The sequence below is a fragment of the Macrotis lagotis genome, chromosome 2, assembly GCF_037893015.1.
Source record: "Macrotis lagotis isolate mMagLag1 chromosome 2, bilby.v1.9.chrom.fasta, whole genome shotgun sequence".
Classification (NCBI taxonomy): Eukaryota; Metazoa; Chordata; class Mammalia; order Peramelemorphia; family Peramelidae; genus Macrotis; species Macrotis lagotis.
The window spans coordinates 213,598,236-213,604,235 of NC_133659.1; the positions used below are offsets into that span (position 1 = coordinate 213,598,236).

A 6,000-nucleotide genomic window follows, 5' to 3' on the forward strand; every position below is an offset into this window, starting at 1 on the left:
CAATTAACAACTTTAGCAAAATTGCAAAATATAAAACAAATATGCATAAATCATCAGCATTTCTATATATTTCCAGCAAAATTCAGTAAATAGAGATAGAAAGAAATATTTCAGACAATACTGAGAGTTTACCTGCCTAGACATACAGAAACATATGAACCCAATTATATAGACTTTTCACACAACTAAAGACATATCTAAATAAATGAAGAAATATTAATTGCTCCTGGGTAGATCAAGTCAATATAATAGAAATTACAAAACTAAATTAATTTATATATTCAGTGCTATATCAATCAAACTAATAAAGAATTACTTTTCATTGTTAGAAAAAGTAATTGCAAATTTTATCTGGAGGAATAAAAGGTAAAGACTATCAAAGGAATCAATGAAAAAAAAATGTAAAGGAGGGAGCCTAGCAGTACTAGATTTCAAACTGCTACAAAGTGGTAATTATCAAAGCAATTTGGTCCTGAATAATAAAATGTAGTAGTTGATTAATAGAATAGATCAGGTATATAATAAACCAAAGTAAATGAATACAATAGCCTTGTGCTTGATAAACCCAAGATTCTAACTATTGGGGTAAAAATTCACCATTTGACAAAACCTGTTGGAAAAACTGAAAAGTAGTCTGGCAGAAACTAGGTATAGAACAACATTTCATATCATATACCAAAATAAAAAAGGGTACAAAATTCAGATATAAAGGGTGATTGCATAAACAGGTTAGGGGAGCTAGATGACTAGGATCTCTCTTCAGAGTCTCACCTTTCACCAACTTGGCTTATGCATGTGAGCTGTAGGTTGCATATTATCTTTATATAGTCTTAAGAAAGTGATGGAAAAATTGTTAAAATTGCAAATTAAGCTTAAATGTCTATTATGCACACATTTTTTCCTTTCCTGGAGAGTTGATTGTTAAATGTTTATCGGTATGTTGTTACTGGTAATCTTCTGAAATCTACTTTCACAAAATCTAGGGCACATATCAGAATGCATTCATTTTTCCTTTCATCTTTCACAAATTCTAGGAGGAGTGTGCAAAGTTCACCCAAGTGTTCCTATAAGCTCTGTCCTAGCAACCAGTTTATTCCTGTTAATAAAAATATGATCCAAAACAAAACTTCCTTTTATTGGTTTTTCCAGTCTCTTGAAGGATGAATTTGCCACTAAGACAAGTCAAAAAGTTATTACTTACCTTGATTTTGGCAAAGGAAGATCTGGTAGATATCTTGACAACTAAAGGTCCAAATTCAATGGCTTTATTCCTTCTTGACTTCTCTGTAGCATTTGACATTTCTTCTCTTTGATTTTCTTTTTCTCTAGGCTTTCATGACATCCCTCTCTTCTGGTTCTTTTCTTACCTATCTGATCAATTCTTCTCAGTTATTTGTGTTGAATCTTCATGGAGGTCATGTCCATAATTTTTGGATGTCCCACAAAATCTTTGGGGTTTTTTTTTTACTTGTTTCCCTTGGGATTTTTTTGGTTTTTGCAAGGCAATGGGATTAAGTGACTTGCCCAAGGTCACATAGCTAGGTAATTATCATGTGTCTGAGGTCATATTTGAACTCAGGTCCTCCTGACTCCAAGGCTGGTGCTCTAGTCACTGCACCACCTAGCTGCCCCAAGACTTTGTTTTAAGACCTCTTCTCTTTTCCTTTTGTATTATTTCATTTATGATCTCATTAACTTCCATGGATGCAATTATCATCCTTAGGATGATGATTCTCAAATCTACTTATTCATCCTTAATCTCTTTGCTGACTTTCAGTCTCACATTTGTAACTATCCTACATATTGAACTGGTTGTTCAGGAAATATCTTAAATTCAACATGCCTAAAGAAAAAATCATTATATTTTCTCACAAAGCTTGTCCCTTTTCAAATTTTCCTATTACTGATGAAGATATCATCACCCTCCAGTATAGATGTCACTCTTCTTATTACTCTCCCCCTTCTTCCCAGCCTGTCATCATCACTAATCTGTTGCAATCACAATCACTATCACCAATCTGTTGCTAAGACCTTTTGCCTTTGTAACACCTTCTATATTCATCCCTTTTCTCTTCTGACATAGCTACTACCCTTCTGGCAAGCTTTCATCACACTGGCACAAGTGTCTCCCACCTTAATCCCACTTCAACTCAACTGTCAAAATAATTTCCCTAAAATTCAGGCCTGTCCATGTCATGCACAAATAAACACACAAATGCACACGCCACACACACTCCTCTCATGCCATCCCTTGATCTCCTCAATAAACACACAAACGCACATGCCACACACACTCTTCTCATGCCATCCCTTGATCTCCTCAATAAACTTCAGTGGTTTCCTGTTAGCTTCAGGTTCAAATATAATATGCTCTCTTGGCATTTTAAGTTTTTTTTTTATAACTTGCTTCTCTTCATCCTACTCTTACCTTTCCAGGATTCTTACAATTCATATTCCTTTCTTACACATACTATTCAATATAATGACTTCACTCTCTTTGATTTTCTTCAAACAATACAGTCCAGGCATTTTCCCTGGATGTCTCCTATTCATAGAATACTCTCCCTACTCATCTCTTCCTTTTCCTGTCTTCCTTCAAATACAGCTAAAATCTTAACTCCAGGAAGTCTTTCCTGATCTCCCTTAATTCTAGTGCCTTCTTTCTGCTCAATATTTTTCATTTCTCCTGCAAATGTTTGCTTGTATATAGCTTTTTCATATTTTTCCTTCATTAGATTATGTATTCCTTGAGACTGGGACTGTCTTTTATTATTTACTATTTATTATCCCTATTTACTATTTTCTAGGGATATTTGCTATCCCTAGCACTTATGTCAAGCATCCTCGCCCATAGCGAGTGCTTAATAAATATTTATTGACTCACTTGACTGACCCATCACTACTATATCATGCCTTTGAGTTAGGTTGGGATCTATTGGTCGAATTTTTATCTGTTTAATCTTCCTTATCCAGGTGATCTATGCTAAACTCCTATGACAAATATCACTTTAGTTTTAAAACTAAACACTTTCTGTTGAACATTCTTCACAATGCTTACCCTTTCTGGTTTCTAGAGTCTCTCACTTGAATTTATGTACTAAACATAAAATACTCCCTATTTACCTCTTTTTTTCCCCTTTTGAATTAAGTATATCCATCCAGATTTATCAGTGCCATCATTCTCAACATCATAGCTTAAACTTCTATTGAGCTTTGAGGTTTGCAAAGTGATTTCCAAACATTTTCTCATTGTATCCTCCCAACAATCCTGGAACTAGTGCTATGGTAATCCCCATTTTACAAATGAGGATATTGAGGCAAAGACTTAAATGATTTGGTTATGCAGTTAATAATCATCAAGGGCCAGATCTGAACTCAATTTTTCCTAACTCCATGTTCAGTATTCTAAAATCCCTTCATGAGGAGGCAGCTAGGTGGTGCAGTGGATAGAGTACTTACCCTGGACTCAAAAGGACCTGAATTCAAATGTGACCTCAGATACTTAATAATTGCCTAATTGTGTGATATTGGACAAGTCACTTAAACCCATTGCCTAAAATCTGTTCATGAATAGGTCAAATTTGCCTCCTTCCATTATAATCTTTAGTTTCCTTTGATTGTTTCCCAAACTTTGGATATTTGAAAACAATGATTTTATTGCTGACTCTTTTCTTATATTTCTCTCTTGTGAACTTCAAGTCATCTTAAGTGATATTTTAGTCAATCAATAAACTTTTATTAAAGGGTCAGGCATAGGGATACAAAAAGAGGCAAAACACAGAGAGTTTTAGCTAATCTCTATGGCAGGATTTTTAATGTTTATTTTTTATTTTTTGGTCATGAACCCCTTTAGCAGTCTAGTGAAAACTTCAGATTCCCTTCTCAAAATATTGTTTTATATACATAAAATACATAGAATTGCAAAAAAACAAATATGATTGAAATACAGATATACAAAATATTTTTAAAGAATTCATAAACTTCAAGTAAAACACCTTTGCCTAGTGAATCTAATTTTAAGAGTATACATAGAAAATTTTTTCCCTTATCTGTACTTTTTGACCCAAAGTTCCTCAACCTGATTGAGGGATATTACTAATCATTAGACTGTGAGCTGCTTGAGTGCAGGGATTGTCTTTTACGTCTTTTTTTAGCCCCCCAGAGTTTAGCATGGTTCTTGATGCATGGTAGATGCTTACTAAATATTGATGCTTGCTTCTGTGATTCTATTATTCTTTAAGGGAGAAACAGGTTCCTTTTAATAATAGCATCCATTTAAGAAATAATTATAACTCTTTTTAAGCTATAATTATATATATGGTTGCTCATTTCTCTTTTTTATTCTGTAAAAGACTTCTATTTTCTAACACCCTAGAAATTTCAAGTGACTGCTTCTTGACCTTAAATTCCTTCCCTTCCTGTTTCCCCTAACTATTTGAAACCTTAATTCTACTTCATTGGAATGTGGAGTGTGGAGAAGTAGAATTCTTCAAGTCCTTTCACCTTGTATTTCAGGAGGAAGATGAGTCAGAACACAAATAAGTCACTTGATTGTGGCAGAAATGTAAGTATTGCACACTTACTGCAAACCATTGAACAATTTCTCCTCTTCTCCATACAGGATGAGGTTGCAACTTTGTTTAAAAAAAAAAAACTATTTGTGGGAGTTTTCTATACCTCAACCCTTAGTATTACTTAATTCAACATTTTACATTTAATTATCTTCTTTTAATAACTAACAAACACTGAATTGCCTTTCTTTAGTCCTAATTATTCCATAGCCACATAGCCATCTCTGTTTCTGACTTGCATTGTACTATTTCACAAATTTGCCCCATTCACCAAGGCACTCAATTTGCTTTATCCTTTAATGTTTTCACTTACTGTTTCTTACTTACCTCACCATGTCTTCCCAACTACAATGAGTTTTGCTTATAAAGAGATATATGCATTCCTAAAAATCACAATTCTTTGCAAAATCAAGAAAGAAAAACCACATGATTTATGGAGTAAATGGGATTAGGGCCACAATATTCAAAAACTGCCTCAATGACACATAAAAAAATAGGAACCTAATAAAAATGATAGCATAATTTTATATGTATGAAGTGATTAAGTAACATATAAATAGTATAAGTTTTATAGAAGAACTGACTATGTCTTCTTTATCTTCCTGAATCTCCCTCTTTCAGTCTTACTCCCTTATCATCCTTGATCTTCTTTGATCATCATTAATGCTTTTACATCTTCCTTAATTGTCTTTGAACCTATTCCTCTTAAGAAAAGGAACTAAAACTTGCAGGTGATTTAGAAGATAGACTAGTTTCTATTTGTACAAGTCCTTTTTTTTCCCAGGCTTTTTCCTAGTAAAAATTTCATATATATACATATACATACATACATATGTGTGTGTATTGATTTTTGTAAGGCAATGAGATTAAGTGACTTGCCCAAGGTCACCCAGCTAGGTAATTATTAATGTCTGAGAACAGATTTGAGCTCTTGACTACAGGGTCAGTGCTCTATCCTATATATATTTTTAAATCCACCTCTTTCTCCACCCACCTGATACCTAGCCTTGGGTGAGAAGATGTACCAGAACTTTCTCTGACCATTGAAACCTTCCACTCCTGACCATTGAAACCTTCCACTCCTTGCTTCTCATGTCTTCTGAGGGAAGGGGCTGGAGATTTAACTTCCATCTGTGCCAGCATAAGGCCACTTCCACCTTCTGGTGCCAGACTGATTTCTTCCCTCTTCCCCCACATTGTGGTAGTCTCCATTTGGAAGATGAACCACCTTCCCTTTGACTGCAGATCTTCAATCTTCTGCTGTTGCCTGTCTTGTGAAAAAAGAAGAGAACAGTTGGTAGAGAGACCTAACTTTCTTCTCCTGCTGCACCATCTTCTGCTTAATCCTCAGTCTTCAGAGGGAAGCAAAGTAGTGACTCCTGCCTATCTCAAGCAACCTCTATAAAGTGGAATAGCACCTTCTGTTCTA

General features: G+C 34.5%; 1 pseudogene; it reads right to left on the minus strand.

Moving 5' to 3' along the window:
* LOC141512088 (ATP synthase peripheral stalk subunit b, mitochondrial pseudogene) overlaps positions 1–5,768 on the minus strand; it is a 51,052-nt pseudogene extending 45,284 nt beyond the window's left edge.
* Between the last annotated feature and the right edge of the window lie 232 nt (positions 5,769–6,000).